Below are 17,849 nucleotides of genomic sequence, written 5' to 3'. Positions count from 1 at the left end.
CAGAAGGAAGGTTGGGCAATCCTACTTCCGTAGTGATACTGCCTCGGAAACCCAAGGAGGGGTCGCTATGAGTCGGGGCTGACTCGACGGCAAACACAACATTGCACCACCATAGCTCCTTTCTAAAGGCAAAAAACCAAAACCCAACTCACTGCCATCAAGTCAATTCCGACTCAAAGCAACCCCCTTCGGGTTTCCGAGGTGGTAAATCTTAACAAAAGTAGATTGCCCAGTCTTCCTTCTACAGAGTGGCTGGTGGGTTTGAACTACCAAGCTTCTGGTTAGTAGTCAAATGCTGTAGGCACTATGCCACCAGAGGTTTTTCTAAAGTCACTATCAACTGATTTCCTCCCTTTACATGTAATATATCAGACAGTGTTTCACTGCTATTCATAAGGTTTTCACTGGCTAATTCTTTGAGAAGTAGATGGCCTCGTTCTTCTTTGGAGTCTGTCTCAGTTTGAAAGCTCCACTGAAACCAGTCCACCATCGGCACCCTGCTGGCTTTTGAAACACTGATGGCACAGCCTCCAGCCCCACAGCAACACGCAAGCCACCACAGTACAACAGACAGACAGGTTCGTCTCCCTTAGCTTCCTGCCTGGGGGCTCTCCCTCTTACCTGTTTGGTACATGTAGAATGGAGCTCTGGTGGCACAGTGGTTAAGACATTTGGCTGCTAACCAAAAGGTTGTTGGGTTGAACCCACCAGCCACTCTGCTTCTGTAAAGATTTACAGCCTTGGAGACCTAATGGGGGTTGCTATGAGTTGGAACTGACTTGATGGTAATGAGTTTGGTTTTTTGGTTTTGAACATGCAGAAGGAGCACTGGTGGTACAGTGGTTAAAGTGCTTACCTGCTAACCAAAAGGTCAATGATTAAAACCCACCAGCTCTCTTCAGGAGAAATACGTGGTAGTCTGCTTCCACAAAGATTTATAGCATTGGAAACTCTATAGGGCAGTCCTACTCTGTCCTGTGGGGTAGCTATGAATCCAAATTGACTCGACAGTAGTGGGTTATTTATTTATTATTATTGTTATTTATTTTTGCAGTGTTTCCTCCCCTCCCCTCCCACCCCTGGTAACGAACAAAGAAAGTTTCCTTCCATATATAAACCTTTTCTTGACTTTTTACAATAACGAACTATATTTATCCTTCTATGACTGACTCATTTCACTCAGCATAATGTCCTCCAAGTTCATCCACAATACCTGGCGTTCTGCAGATTAGCAGTGGGGTTGTGTATATGCAGGCCACTCCCTCTTGAGGGGTGGAGCTTCTTTCCCCTTCTCTTGAAGCTGGCCTGGCTCCATGACTGCTTTGACCAAAAGATGTAGCACAAGTGGTGTTCCAGGACTTTCAAGCTTCTGCTTCCTTCCTCTTAAAATGCATCTTCTTGGAAACCAGCTGTCATGTAATGAGGAAATGCAAGTGTTGTCGCTAAGGACCACATTTATCCTATAACACAAGCAGCTGCATGGAGAACTGAGGCCCCCAGCCAAAAGCCCCAGGTGAACTCCCAGCCAGTGCCAGCCATGTGCATGAAGCCATGTTGAGCCTTCCAGTGACCCACCACCCCAGGGAAAGCAGAACTGCCTGTCAACCCACAGAACCATGAGAAATAGTAAACTGCTGTTTTCAGCCACTGAATTTGTGATCGTTTATAACATAATAGATACTTGGAATAGCAAAGGTTCCAGTTTCCTCTCCTCCACAGCTCCTCTCAGAAGATCTACCTCTTCCAAAAGGACCAGTCTTGGAGAATGACTCAGACCTTCAGTGCCCTGACCTCAACTAAACGGGCCTCTTACTGTCCAGAAACACCATGGGAAATCCTGACTATCCATAACAGCAGGATCATGTTCAGGAAAAGAAAGACCCATGGGGCGGTAGCTGCTTGGGGGTGAAGCTCTCTGAAGCGCCTGCCTGCTTGGGAGTTTCTGAGGAGGACTGATTTATCCCATCATGCACCTGCGGCGTAGTAAATTACTTAGTGTGGCTTTTCTACCCATAAGTCTTTATAAACTCCAAGGTGGAATTTGCCATGAGCAACTGAGGAGCCCCTGATTGCTAAAGTTATCCACCTGGGGTATTTCTGTTGGGAGTGGCACAAAACAATGTTCTGGGAGGTTCTTGCTCGCTCTCAGGTGCTTAGAATTCTGATGTTATGATTGGTTGGTTTGGCCCCTCTGCCGGGCTCAAAAGGCGGCCTCCTAGAGGCAGAGGTCTCTCTGACTGCTGGCTGAGGAGAGAGACTGCTGCTGAGAAAGAGACACCAAGAGACACACATTGCTGGGAGAGAGACTGAGAGAGACTGTTGGGTGAGAGATGGCGGGCTGGCAGAGAGGCTGAATGTTGTTCCTGAGCTTGAATTGTAGCCTGGTGCTTCCCTAATAAACCCTACAATCTCTGGGTTCTGTGTGGCCACTGCAGTCAATTATTGAACCTGGCAGACAGGCTTTGGGTGCTGTGGGAGGAACGGTTGGTGTAAGGGCTGGAGGGAGGCGGGCATGTCTGGCTTCGCAGGACTGGGCCTTGGGCTACTGATAGTGATTCTGTCTTCCTCTTGTGTGATTAGAGGTCAGAAGATGTGGCCTCCTTGCCTTTTTAGCAGTACCTGTGTGCTTTCCCTGGCTCTTTAAAGTTCCACAGTTAACCCTTCAGCATTTTATTCAGAGTAAACACAAGTGGAAGAGTCAGTAAAAGACCACTGAACTACACACAAGAGAAGGGGGAAGAGAGAGAGACAAAGAGAGGGAAGTGTGCTAATCCTAAATATGAAACACAATCTAACTTAAACATCTAAAAATGTGTCTATAACACTCTCCGTAAGGTTCAAGTTGCATTGACTCCCTCCTCCCCATTAATAGCTGCTTTAATTTAGAGCTTTCATGCTGGCAAGAGGGTTGTAAAATTTGACCAAAGGGAAAAGTATCAGATTGCTACCGCACCGATGGAAAAAGAGTCAAGTGGCATTTCACTCCTCTGTTAACTTTAGTGGTGAGTAATGGGGATGCTCAATTTTTAATCAATGCAGGGCTGTGGCTAATAAGGAGCTCTGGTGGTGTAGTGCCTAAGGCATTTGACTGCTGCAAAAACGGAGGCCACATGTTCTGACCTCCTCTAATCCCACAAGAGGAAGACAGGATTACCAGCAGTAACCCAAGGCCTATTCCTACAAGGCCAGACATGCTGCCTCCCTCCAGCCCTTTCTCCAACCGTTCCTCCCAAAGCACCACCACCTCTCTCCTGGGTTCAATAATTCACTGCAGTGGCCACACAGAGCTCACAGATTATGGAGTTTATTAAGGAAGCACCACAGGCTACAATTCAGGTTCAGGAAAAATGCTCAGGCTCTCCCCCAGCCCACCATCCCTCAGCCAACAGTCTCTCACAGTCTCTTTCCCAGCAACACGTGTCTCCTTCGGCAACACATCTTCCTCAACCAGCAGTCAGAGAAAGTTCTACCTCCAGAAGGCCTCCTTTTGAGCCCAGAAAGGTGGTCAAACTAGCCAATCACAGCATCAGAACTCTAAGCACGTGAGAGAGGGTGGGAACCTCCCAGAACATTGTTTTGTGCCACGCCCAACAGAAATAACCCAGGTGGATAGCTTCAGCAATCAGGAGCTCCTCAGTTGCTCATTCCACTACTGAGTTTACAATGACTTATGGGTAGAAAAGCCATACAAAGTAATTTACTACACTGCAACTGCTAACCAGAAGGTTGGCAGTTCAAACCCACCAGCCGCTCCACGGAAGGAAGATGGGGCAATCTACTTCTGTAAAGATTTACCACCTTGGAAACCCAATAGAGGTCACTATGAGTCCGAATCAACTCCATGGCAGTGGGTTTGGTTTTTTGTTTCTGGTGGCTCATAGCATCACAAGAGTTTTAACTATGCCGTACAAATAACCATCAGCCCGCAAACCTAGAATCTAAAGGTGTGTAAACTATATGTGACTGCCTGTATCAGTTCATTAGAGTTCTGACAGTGCAGTGGGTAAGACATTTGACCAGAAGGTCAGTGGTGCAAACCTACCAGCTGCTCCTGCAGGAGGAAGATGAGGCAATCTACTTCCATAGATTTATAGCCTTGGAAACCCAGTTGCAGTTGCTATGAGTCAGAATCAACTCAATGGCAGTGGGTTTGATTATGGTTTGTATATCAGTTAATTGGGAGCTCTGGTAGCATAGTGCCTAAGGCACTTGACTGCTAACCAGAAGGCTGATGGTTCAAATCCACCTGCCACTCCTCGGAAGGAAGGTTGGGCAATCTACTTCCGTAGTGATACTGCCTCAGCAACCCAAGGAGGGGTCGCTATGAGTTGGGGCCAACTCGACAGCACATAAAAACATCAGTTAATTATCATTGCTGTGTGATAAACCATCCAAATGTGTCTCACAACAAAAAAAATTTCTTATTCTCAAGATTCTGTGGCAAATCTGGGCAGTTCCTCTGCTGGACCAGCCAGAGCTGCAAAGTCCAAGATGGCCACATGGGCAGATCCGGCTGGTGGTGCTGGCTGGCTGCCAAGATACATCCTCTTGGCTTTTCATCCCCCAGAAGTTAGACTGCTTTCCTTATGTGGTGGTCTCAGGGCAGTGTCCTAAGATGGTGAAGCAGAAGCTGCAAAGCCTCTTGAGGCCTAAGCTTCAGAACCAACACATCGCTTCCATAACATTTTAGTGGTCACAGCAAGTCACACGGCCAGACCACGTGCAAAGAGGGGGAAACAGACTCCAGCTTGGGATGAGAAAAGTTGCAAGAACTTGTAGCTGCATTTTATCTACCACACCTCTCTATTTCAAATTGCAACCCTTCCTCCCCACCCTCAGAATTTGCTGTCCTTCCCTGCTTTTTTATCCCTAGGACCTATCACCTTCTGACATATTACATGTTTTATGTATTTACATGTTTAAGACTAGAAATTACATGAGGGCAGGAACTCCTGCTATTTAGTTCACTGCTATAGACCCAGCACCAAGAACAGGGACTAGGGCATAGAAGGTGCTTAGTGACGATTCACTGAAGGAATGAATGACTGGAGGTTCTTCACCACCACACTGCATAATGGTGAGCATGGCCTGATTCCTGCTGTCCAGAAACTTTGTGTTCTGGAATTAGCTCTTATCCTTGGGTCAAGTTTTAGAGCATCTTCACCAATGTAAAAAAAGTCTACATTAAAAATGGTACACATACATTTAGAAAACAGAAGTCAGACCATACCCTTTACTGCTGCTCAATTCTGGGAAGACAAAATCAGGCTCCTGGGCCTACGCAGGTGACAAGTAGATGTGGATGAACCCATGGTGACCTCACCAAACAGCAACCATCTTGTAGCTCAGGATTGATGGTAACTCATAGCAGGGAGTTGTTCAAAAGAGGAAAAGCTTCAAGATCCACTTCTAAGGACCAGGGAAATACATATTTAATGCTGAGAAAAATCAGGACACCATAAAATATACAAGTGTGCAAATATGAGTCTGATTTTCCTAACTGTATTGTAATACTCTATCAAATTCACCAAACTGATAAAATACTATTATTTTATCTCCACTCTTATAAAGGAAAAAAATTACTGCCAATTAACTATAAGACTCCATCAACTGAAATGAGTTGTCATCTTGATTTCCTGTTAAAATATGAAAGCCATGAATTTCAGAATAAATGAATCAGTGTTTTTTACACAAGCAGACAAATGTGCACACAGGCACACACACTGTACTCTCGCTGATGGAAAGATTTCAGGTCCTTTAAATTCTTTTTTATTTTACTTTTTTTTTTTTTTTGCAGTGTTCCCTCCCCTCCTTGAATTCTCTTTAAAAACTTTCTCAGGGATCCTGGATAGAGTGGGAGAACAATGTGGAACTAAACTCAAAATAAAAAAAAAAAAAAAGATTTACTGGTCTGATAGAGCCTGGTGAAACCCCTGAGCCTACAGTCCCTAGTTACTCTTCAAGTCTGGAATTGAACTCACTACCTTGGCTCTCAGCCAAACAGACAGGCACATAGGGTGAACGTTTACATCAGGCAGATACACTCCATACAATGATCAGTCATGGGCGAACAGAAGGGCAGTATTTGCACAGAGAGATAGCTGGGGTTAGGGGGGTCAGGATACCCAGGGAAGAACAAAGGAAGAGGTAACTACAGGGAGGAATTGGGAAGCTGTTACATTGTGGGGATTGTAGTCAATGTCATGAAACAAAATGTGTATGAGCTGCTGTATGGAAAATGAATTTGCTCTGTAAACTTTCACCCAACTCACAATAAAAATTAAAAAAAAAAAAAAACCTTGATTTTCCAAAATCTCCACAATTTATACTTTTAAAAAAGATTTGCTAGTAAGGAAGGATGAATTTGGCCTCAGTGGTGGAAGAACCAGCAGAAGAATGACTGCCTGGTCTGTGCTCCCGTCTGTGGGGATTGGCTGGGGTACAGAAGGGCTGGGCATTAAGGAAGGATGGCATTTGGTCATCCCCTGCTTGACCCCAAGGAGCTCTGGTAGTGTAGTGCCTTACTGCTAATCAGAAGGTTGGAGGTTCAACCCACCAGCCATTCTGCAGAAGGAAGACTGGGCAATCTACTTCCATATTTACCGCCAAAAGGCGGTCACTGTGAGTCAGAATAAGCTTGATGGCAACGAGGTTTTTTTTTTTTTGCCTTCCCCCAGGGAGCATCGAGCCCTGCCCCTGAGAGTTCCTCCTCCCCACCCATTCCCACCCACCTGTCTCTTGGCAGAGACACTGTGGCACCCAAACAAGAACAAAGGGGTCTCATTTCTTTCTTTTTTAAAATTAATTTTGAGAAAATAAAAGATCTACAAAAAAGCACAAAGAGTAACATAACAAGTGTGCCCGTTTCCACCCCTCTCAGCTGCTAAGTTTTTGTTTTGTCTCTTTTATGAAATAGAAACAAGATTACCAAGAAAGTTAGTTCCTTCTGTCTCCATTCCATTTCGCTCGCCTTTATGTTCTTCCAATAAATGTTTCTACTTTTACATACTGTGTGACTTACCCTTTAGGAAATGGTATGTATTGTCCTTATATCTTGCTTTTTAAAATCGTACGTGCTTTTGCGCTCTATCCGTGTTAATAACCATTCTTTTGCGCCGAGATCATTCTTTCTAACAGCGTCCTAGTGTTCCACGCTATCTGATTCGCCCATTCTTTTTCTGATGCACTTTGGGACTGTCTGCAGTTGTTCTTTCTCACTAGCATCGTCTCCGCGAACACCGCTAGGCTGACACCCCCTGGTGGGCCACGTCGGTTCCTCCAGTACAAGGTCTTCTAGTCTGAACAGCTATCTAGAGTCTACTCCGTGCGAGACCTCGTGCCAGGGGCTGGGGCGGAGGAGCCGGGCGAGAGGAAGCTAGGGAAGGTGTAGCACAATCCGTGCGGGGCTCAGGGCAGGAAGGTCACTTTCCCTTGCTCCTGTACTCTGACCCGTCCCTCCCTTCTCCCTGCATTTTTCTCGCACCTTTCTCTGAGCGCCAGCCCCAGCCATCCCTGCCTTGCCCATTTTCTTGGGTCTCCATCCACTAGGCCCGAGCTCCCTAAGCTGCCAGCAACTCGGACAGAAACGACCCGGCCAAGGTCACACTGCCCGCGCGCAGAGCCAGGTTAGGAGCCAGGCTAAGACGCCTGGCCCTGGCTCGCCCGAGGCCGCAGCCTCCGCTTCCGCTTCCGTCGTCAGCGGCGTTGTCGCGGTTTTTCTCCATCTCCGGCACTCGTTTCTCAGCCGCAGGAAACTCAGCTTTCGCCCCCGCCCCCGCCTGTCTCTTCCCCGGTGGCCTCGCTACCACCAGTTCTTCGCCCGCGCCTTGTCCCTGAGGGGCGTTTGAGGCGGGAGCGGGCGGGCCGGGACCTAGCAAGTCCGCCGGTTCGGGTCCCGCCGCCGGCCGGGCGCCGAACACAGGCGCGGGCGAGCAGTCTTGGGTCTAGGCTGGGCCTTCAGAAAGCAGGGTCGGGGCGGGGAGATCAGGAAGGCGGGCGACTGGGCCGGGGGCGGGGCCGGAGGCGGGGCTCCGCCCCTACCGCGCACCCGCCGCCACCTCCCCTCCACTGAGAGCTTCCACAGCTCGCTCGGCTGTCAGGCGCGGTGGCCAAGTGGTAAGGCGTCGGTCTCGTAAACCGAAGATCGCGGGTTCGAACCCCGTCCGTGCCTGCGACCTGAGGTTGGGGGTTCTGCCGCGGGGCTGTGATGTTCTCGCGTGCATTGTTCGTTCCCTTCCTCCCCGTGGTATCTTTTACTTTTCGAATCCCTGCTCAGGAAGACGGCAACGTACGTCAGTCCCTTCCCTCTTTAGACTATCCGTGACAAGCCAAGCGCTGTTGCCCTGTTCCGCGGGATCCAGAGCCTATTTGCGAGCGATGCGGTACCGGCCGCCCCGCGCTCCTCTAGCCCCGGCTAGCGTCTCCTACTCCCATAGCTCCTCTTCTCAGCAGCAGGGCGGGCCTCGCCTTCCCGAGGTTACCAAGGGAAGGAACACTGAGGCCAGAGGTGAAGGCCAGCTCTAGGCAGTGGTGCCGCCCTTTTTGCGTGTGTTGCGTACTAGGGGACCAACCAGAGAGGGCTCCTGAGTTTCTGGCGCGGTGTTTCTGTAGTTCCTTGCTCGGTTTCAAGGGAGTTATCCAGGCCATGCTCCCGTCTGCCTTCTTGTCTTGGAAGCCAATTGCTGTCTGAGCCTTGATGAACCCACACATTGAAGCTGGCTCCTACCTACAAAATCCACTGGCCTTCCTAGACTGTTAGGATACTCCTTAAATCCCCTAGGATAAACAGCCCCATTTAATATGACCGCGTTGGGTCCCTCCATTCTTGGACTCTTTGATACACTCTAGTCTGCTGTCTCCCTCTTTAAATTGTGACGCTCAGCACAGAACATACTCCAGATATAGAACTTCACCACCCTTATTCTATGTCCCATTCTTCCATTGATGTAGCCCCAAATCCCATTCCCTTTCCCGAGGCCTCATTGCACTGATGACCATGAGGAACTCTGGGTGGACTGAATGTCGGTGGAATTTATTTTCTCCAAGATTCCAATGGAAGAAATGCCTTCGAAGGGACTGCTAAGCTGCGCTGTCACTGTCGTCATTGAATTGATACTGAAATGCAAATTCAGGCCCTTTCCAACAAGTGCCTTAGCCTAGATAAAAAATAGGGAAAAAAAAAAAAAAAAAGGAAGTAGATTGCCCAACCATCCTTCCAAGGACTGGCTGCTGGGTTTGGAGTGGCTACTGGGTTTGAACCGCCAGCCTTCTGGTTAGCAGTCAAATGCCTCAGGTACTACACCACCAGAGCTCCCTTAGCCTAGATGGATTCCAGTTATTCAGGGGCTTAAAAAAATAAACAAAAACTCACTGCTGTTGAGTCAGTTCAACTCATAGCAACCCCTCCTTGGGCTTCTGAAGCAGTATCTCTACAGAAGTAGATTGCCCAATCTTCCTCCCACCAGCCTTCTAGTTAGCAGTCAAATGCCTTAGGCACTAGGCCACCAGAGCTCCTACATTCAGGGATAAGTAGGGGAAAGTACTAGACTACTGGATATCGTCTTAACTTTGTCTCTTAAGGTGGATTCCTGATGCAGAGCTCAGAGGCTGGACATTGGGTTTCCTAGAGCAATTGAAGCAGAGAATTCCACTCCAAGGGAGGGGAGCCAATGAGCCAAGTGAAAGTCAACAAAAGAGGGTCAAGGTACCGAAGAGGCCAACATACAGATGCTGGGGAAACATGGGCCCCGAAAAGTGAAGGGCCAGAGGCAAAGGGCAAGTATGGATCACAGTTCAAGGTCAGGGAGAGGAGATGAAAGTGAAAGCAGTTCAAACACAAGCACCAAGGTGAACCTGGAATAGAGACATCTTGAGATTGACTTGAAGGCCAGTGGCAATCTACACTGACGATGTTAGTCACGGTGGAAAGAGACGATGCCTACAAGGTCAACCCCAGAGCACAAATGCCAGATGGGAAACCTCATGTGGTGAAGTTTCAGCAAGAACAGAAGGGACAGCTAGTCTTGACACCTATGTGAGGTTTATTGCATGATTCCCATTTAAATCATTTACCTTCCCTGGACTTCAACTTTCTTATTTGCCACATTCGAAAGTTAAAGGATATGTTTTCTAAATACCTTATGGCCTAAAATTCTAAATTTCTACCTCAGAGCCTGGACTGTGGGAGAAGTGAGAGAACCTCAAGTCACCCCACCCATCTGTCTCATGGCTGCCAAGGCAGTGAATCATAGTGGCCCTTTCCACAGCCAGGCCTGGGCAATGCAACCCGGGCACTGGGGATGGGATCCATATGACCCTAAGTCTCCCACCCAGAGAGTTATGATCAACCCTCCCTGCTGGGCATGGCTAGGGCAGTGCCCCCCCCCCCCCATCGCCAATTTCTGCTTTCTCAGATTGCCTCCCGTTTGCTCCCCTAGGTCGAGAGCAGAACAGCCAGCCTCTGGTGCTGCAGTTTGGGAGCCAGGAAGGCAGACACAGTCATTTGTGGGCAGCTAAAACCTCCAGGATATTTTTAAAAATACAAACTGCTTTAAGTTAGACCTCTTCCTTCCTGTGCATGAATATTATTTAACTTAAAAGCAGACTTTGGCAAGTATATATATTGCGCCACATGCTGTCTGTTTTGGTCCAATATTCCAGCCTGGAGATAGATAAGTATTTTAAAATCATTTCACTGTAAAATAAAACACTGATTCAAAAACCACACAAATCAAAGGAATGGCTTAACAACTTATAAAGGGAACACCACTCAAGCCAGAGAACTTTGCCAGAGACCCCAGAAGCCTTTCCATGTGCCCCTTCCTAATCACAACCCTTTCCCTTCCACCGTAAGTAACCAGATCCCCAATTTATATAGTAATCACCTCCTTGAATTTTTAAGAGCATCCTGGAAATCTACCTCTAAAACTCAGCCTATGGATTCAAAGAACCCTATGGAGCACAGTGCTTGGATCCTGTTGTGCATGGGGTTGTCACGTATCGGGTGGATTCAACTGCAGCTAACAACAACAGCTTAACTTTGATTGCTTTTATTAATTGATATCTCTTTTATATATATATATATATATATATATATAAAATCAATTGTGTTCTCTTCTTTCCCTTTCATTTCCTTGCAGTGTATCTGCTGAGGAACCCAGGTTGTCTGACCTGAAGACTTTTTCCCACAGTCTAGATATTGCTGACTGCAAACTCTTGGTTTGCAGTTCAACAAGTTCCTCTGTCCTTGGTATTTCCTGCAAATTAGCAGATCCAGAGGCTGGATTAAAATTAATTTCAAAGCCTTTGGCAAAACCACACAGGTAATGAATGAGTCACCTGCTTTCTTCTTGGTCCCCCTTTGTCTACTACCATAACTGAGAAATCCCTTAGGGCCATGAGTGTCTCACTCATGTCTGTATTTCTAGCACCTGGTACAGAGCACTGGCACAAGATAAGTGCTGGAGGACAACCAGAAATTCACCAGAACACCACGAGATCTTGAGTAGTTCTGCCCCTACTCCCTCAACTTTGACACTCAGATAACATGATCTGAGCTGCAGCTAAGCAAACACAGGTCCTTTTCTATGCCCTGTGGTCTCTTTAATCTTCAAATAAAGTATAGCTTCAAAATAAGAAACAAATACTTGTTTTCTATAGATGATTTTAAGGAGCCCTGGTGACTCAGTAAATAAGAGTTTGGCTGCTAACTGAAAGGTTGGTGCTTGGAGCTCACTAGCTGCACTGTGGGACAAAGATGAAGCAAGCAGTCTGCTTCCATAAAGATTTATAGCACTGGCAATCCTATGAAGCAGTTCAGCTTTGTCTTATAGGGTCACTATGAGTTGGAATTGACTTGGTGGCAATGGGATAGGGTTGGCTATAGATGGTTTTATTGGCAAACCCTTAAGATCCCCATCCCTGGGGACAAAAATTACTGATTTGGAATAGTGGAATGATAGGAATGAAAGCAACCATTGAACCCTCTCATTTACAGACCCAGAGACAGGCAAGGAGAAGGGAGGTGGTTTTTTCAAGGTCATCGAAAAAGCTCTGCTTTTACCATATAGATTAAACCCATTTGAGAATGAGCATAAATATGTTTTGAAGACATCTTCATTATTACCTTGATGCAAACCCAGGAGATGGCATATCTCTTGTCAGCCTGGGAGCCAAGCTGGTACTTCACTTCACCTAATATTCATTCCTGATCAGTAAGAAAAGCAAATACTGACCAAAATCATGTGACCTTACTACAATATTCAGGCTTTGGGATGGGGTGGGGGTGGAGGTAGGGGGTCAGGAGTGGGGGGTGCACAACACACACACACCTATCACAGATTGGGTTTCCCAGGAGGCAGACTCCCAGATGGAGGTCAGTGTGCAGGATGTTTATTTCACCTGTGGAGGGATAGGAAGCAGGTGTGAGCAAAAGGAGAAGCCTCTTCCCCTGTCACTCACTGGACATGGCTGCCCCAGAATGAGTATGACCTTTGACCTTTGCTCTCTCCACCTGAGGCAGTCCCTGAAGGGACTGTAGCAGAAGGAGGTCTGTTGACAGCACTACCAGGAGGTGAGGCAACAAGTCCTACCACACCTACACAGAGGAGACTTAATGACAAGATTCAAATTATTCATAGAAGGCTACTCATATGGCTATGGCCTAAGGCTTAACCTCTGGACCAAGGGCTGTGACCTTTTCCAGACATTTACCCTGCCCTCAGGAGTCCTGGTTGGTGTAAACAGTTAATTGCTCCATCCCGGACAGAAGAAAGGCCTGGTGATCTATTTCTGAAATATCACAGCCATTGAAACCCTCTGGAGGGCAGTTCCACTCTGACACACATAGAGTTGCCATGAATCAGAAACTATTGGAAGGCAACTAGGTTTTTTTCCCCACCCTACCAAAAGAAATTGCTTGACGTTCAACTATTTCAGGAGGTAGCATATGATCAAGAACTGATGGTACTGAAAGAAGTCCAAGCTGTACTGAAGACATTAGTAAAAAAAATAAAATAAGCCTCCAGGAATTGATGCAATACCCACTGAGATGTTTCAACAGACAGATGCAATACTGGAAGCACTCACTCCTCTATGCCAAGAAATTTGGAAGCAGCTACCTGGCCAACCAATTGAAGAGATCCATATTTGCGCCCATTCCAAAGAAAGGTGATTCAACACATTGTGGAAATCATCGAACAATATCATATGCAAGCAAATTTTTGCTGAAGATAATTTTAAAATGCTTGCAGCAGTACGTGGACATGGAACTGCCAGTGATTCAAGCCGGATTCAGAAGAGGGCATTGAATGAGGGGTATCATTGCTGACGTTAGGTGGATCTTGGCTTTAAGCAAAGAATACCAGAAGGATGTTTACCTGTGTTTTATTGACTAAGGCATTTAGCTGTGTGGATCATAACAAATTATGGATAACATTGTGAAGAATGGGAATTCCAGAACACTTAATTGTGCTCATGCAGAATTTGTACATAGACCAAGAGGCAGTCCTTCAAAGGGGACAAGGGGTTACTGCCTAGTTGAAAATCAGGAAAGGTATGTTGTAGCCTTTCACCATACTTATCTGTATGCTGAGCAAATAATCTGGGGAACTGGACTTTATGAAGAAGAAAACAGCATCAAGATTGGAGGAAGATTCATTAACAACCTGCAATATGCAGATAAACACAACCTTGAAGAGGACTTGAGGCCCTTACTAATGAAGATCAAAGACAGCCTTCAGTATGGATTACACTTCAGCATAAGGAAAACAAAAAGCCTCACAACTGGACCATAAGTAACATCGTGATAAACAAGAAAAGATTGGAGTTGTCAAAGATTTCGTTTTACTTGGATCCAAAATCAACACCGGTGGAAGCACCAGTCAAGAAATCAGATGATGTATTGCATTGGGCAAACCTGCTGCAAAAGACCGCTTTAAAGGGTCAAAAAGCAAAGATGTCATTTTGAGGACTAAAGTGCACCTGACCCAAGCCATGGTATTTTCAATTGCCTCATATGCATGTGAAAGTTCAACAATTAATAAGGAAGATCACAGAAGAATTGATGCATTTAAATTATGGTGTTGGTGAGGAATATTGAATATATCATGGACTGCCAGAAGAATGAACAAATCTGTCTTGTAAGAAGTACAGCCAGAATGGTCCTTAGAAGTGAGGATGGTAAGACTTTGTTTCATGTACTTTTGACATGTTATCAGGAGGGACCAGTCACTGGGCCAGGACATCATACTTGGTAAAATAGAGGGTTAGCAAAAAAAAAAAAAGGAAGACCCTCAACAAGATGGATTGACACAGTGGCTGCGACAGTGGGCTCAAACACAGCAATGATTGCATCTAAACAGATGATGCAGAACTGGGAATGTTTTGTTCTGTTTTATATAGAGGTGTTATGGTGCCTAAGGCACTTGACTGCTAACCAGAAGGCTGGCGGTTCAAACCCACCAGCCACTCCTGGGAAGGAAGTTTGGGCAATCTACTTCCTTAGTGATACTGCCTGGGGAACCCAATCGCTATGAGTCAGGTTCAACTCAACGCCAGTGAATATGAGTCAAAACTGACTTGAGGGACATCAAGCTCAATTGGCATAACATACCACACAAAACATTGTTCTACCTCCTACTGTGGCAAGTAGTGACTGAGATCTTAAAAGCTTGCAAGCTGCCATCTAGATGCAACGATGGGTCTCTCCTTGCCAGGGCCAAGAAGAATGAAGAAAACCAAAACGTCATGGAAACAACTAGTCCTAGCAACTGGCCACCATCCGATCTGCAGCCAATACGACTATGAGACCAAAAGAAATAGATGGTGCTCAGCTACTACTGTCAACCACTTGAAAGAGGATCTTTGTAGGAGACCCTGGATAGACAGGGATAACAATGTGGAACAAAACTCAAAATCATTTGGAAAAAAAAAAGTGGGGAACAGGTTTGCTGGCCTGGTGGAGCCTGGGGGAACCACTGAGACTATGGTCCCTAGCTGCCCTTCAGGTCTGGAACTGAACGCACACCTGTGGCTTCCATCCAAGCAGTAGACAAGGCATACTAGTTGAGCATTTACCTGAGGTAGATACACTTCTTGGAGAGAACAAGCAAGAGAGAAAGAAGGGCTGCTCAGGCACAGGGAGACAGCTCAGGGGGTAGGAGTGCATGGAGAGATGAACACAGGGAAGAGGTAACTATTGGGAGGAAGTGGGAGGGGAGATGTTGCATTGTGCTAAATTGTGGTCAATGTCATGAGACAAAGTGTATGTGAACTGCTGTATGGACAGTGTATTTGCGCTGTAAATTTTCACCCAAATCACAATAAAAAAAAAAAAAAAAAAAACTGACTCGAGGACACCTAACAACACAACAGCCTCATGGGTACCCCTAAAAGCCTTTCAGAGAATCCTGTGCAGGGGGGTGAGGGAGAGGGCTGGGACCTGGATCATCATGCACCTCCACTTTCTAGGAGCTGCCGCCGCCCTCAGCCTCAATCCTTCGGCCATGTTCAGAGGGCGCAGCCCAAGCAGACAGCGTCAGACCTCCTGCTTCCTCCACATATACCCCTAGGCCTCAGTCCAGGGACTAGTTTGTGAGGGATTCACCCCTCCGCTCTTCCTTGGGGGCAGGGTTTTGTTTTTCTTTTCAAGGGACCTGGATAAAGGGGCTCTTTAAATATTGGCTGAAGGAAGGAAGGAAATCACTTTAGAGAAAACTTCTCCTGCTACAGGTACAGTCAGTTGAGCTGGAGGAAGTTAAAGAAAATTGCATCTTAACTTTTCCCGTGAGAAAATGAAGCGCCCCTTCCCCCCCAAAAAACAAACCCCACACCAGTTAGGGTCAGGTGCGTTCTGACTCATGGCAAGCCTAGGTGTGCAGAACAGAGCTGCGCTCCGTAAGATTTTCAAGGTGTGACTGTTGGGAAGTATATGACCAAGTCTTTCTTCCATGGTGCCTCTGGGTGGGTTAGAACTGCCAACCTGTCTGCTAGTAGTTGAGCATGTAACTGCACCACTAGGGACTCCAGCTGAGGCCCTGAGTCAGGGAATTACTTATCGAAGACCCCAAGACTGGTGACTGCTGTGCGGCTTTTCTGCTGTGCAGGTCTTCATCCCCGGCCTGTCTTTCCCCTGAGCTTTGAGGCTTTCCCTCCGTCCAAAACATACGGGCCCAGAGAAACCAAATCCATGCAAATTGCCATCTGAGCAAAACATGCTGAGAATATCAGCTCCACAGGTTCGTAAAAACACTTCCGATTATCTGTAGCCCTTTTCTCCCTCTGGCCCCCAGGATCCTGTGTCTTCCGTCAAAGCTGCTTCTCAATGATGGCAGAAAGGGACTAACACCCAGGACAGTTCTGACTGTAGAAGGAAAGTGTGAGGGACTGTACAGTCCAGAAGAGGCCATTTAATGGAAAGAGCTCAGTGTGGCGTGACCTTGGGTAAGTCCTTTCATCTCCCCAAGCCAAGTTTCCCCGTCTGTGAAACAGGGATTCTCGCTCCTGCCCCGCCACTTCACAGCCCTTCCTGTACTGCCAGATAGACTCAGGTGTTCAACAGCAGCCAATACGCTGTACATGGTGTTAATATTTAATAGCTGGTGTGATTCGGACATTGGAGGCCACAATGTATGTCTGACCTGTACTTGAGGGGATGTGGTTACCCTCTGAGAGGAAACTGGTGACATCAACATGGATTGAAGGGGCCAGCCTTTGTCTCTAGTTCAGACCCAGCTGGTTTGGAGCAGCCATGCTCGTCCAGGGATGGCAAAGCTGGATTTTCAGGCAGTGTGTGCAGGACTGAAATGAATTCCAATATTTATCAAACTGTATGCAAGGCACCGTGACACAGCAGTGTATACATGTGACAACCCCTGCCCTTGTGGAGCGTCCATTCTGGGGGTTGAGGGAAGAGATCAGCAGCAGGGAAACAGATTTTATTCAAAATAAGTGAGTGGCAAGTTAGAAATGACAAGGGCTACAGAAGGAAAAAAAAATCTGGTCTAGGGGATCAGAAGTGATGGGCGGGGTGGGGCGGGCTGTGGTTTAAAATTGGGTGGCCGGGAAAAAGCTAGGGAAGAAACTAGAATGAGGGAGGTCTGCGTCTCCAGCTCTCCTTGGGCAGAAAGGCCCTGCAGGCCCCACAGACTCGAGGTTGGTCCCCAAGGTTGGTTGATCTCTCCCAGCCATGGAGGTGGATGTGCACATCAGTCTGGAAAGGTGGCAGGGACATTAAAATTGTCCATGTCACAACAGACCCCCCAGTTCCCCACCCCAGGACTCTGTGGACAGCTTGCTGAGGATCCTGACTCCTAGGGGTCGTTTCTGGGGGCAAGAAGGGCAGATGCACTGGGAAGGGGTGGAGAGGTAGACTACTTTGGGGGAAGGACAAACTCGCCACAAATGATCTTGGGATTGTGCATGAGGTATTTACTTAGAACAGGAGGGCAGGGGGAGGTGGCAGAAAGTGCTACAGATCAGGGAGGAGCTGGAGGTGCTGGTCTCAGGTCCAGTGATCCTAGCAAGTAAATTCATCTGTAAAATGTGGGTAATAATGACCTACCTCCTAGGGTCATTGTGAAAGCATAAGAAGTTCTTAGCACAGAGTCCTGGCACCTAGGAGTTTCTCACCAACTGTGACAATCAATATTCTCAATGTGTGAGTGACAGTATCATCATCATCATCATCATCAGGCCACATTCTCCAAGGCATTATTTCTCAAACTGTAGGATGTTGTTGTTGTTGTTATGTGCTGTCGAGTCAGCCCTGACTCATAGCGACCCCTCCTTGGGTTTCCGAGGCAGTATCACTACGGAAGTAGGATTGCCCAACCTTCCTTCCGAGGAGTGGC

The 17,849-nt window shown here is 47.0% G+C and overlaps 1 non-coding gene across 1 annotated transcript; it reads left to right on the top strand.

Moving 5' to 3' along the window:
* Window positions 1-8,098: 8,098 nt before the first annotated feature.
* On the top strand, window positions 8,099-8,170 carry TRNAT-CGU. The gene has a single exon. It is a non-coding gene; the product is annotated as a tRNA-Thr (tRNA).
* The last annotated feature ends 9,679 nt before the right edge of the window (window positions 8,171-17,849 follow it).

Source organism: Orycteropus afer, unplaced genomic scaffold (assembly GCF_000298275.1).
Source record: "Orycteropus afer afer isolate SDZICR_OR568_19922 unplaced genomic scaffold, OryAfe1.0 scaffold00042, whole genome shotgun sequence".
NCBI classification, from domain to species: Eukaryota; Metazoa; Chordata; class Mammalia; order Tubulidentata; family Orycteropodidae; genus Orycteropus; species Orycteropus afer.
The sequence above is the reverse complement of the archived record's forward strand: the minus strand, read 5'-3'. Positions and strand labels throughout refer to the sequence as shown.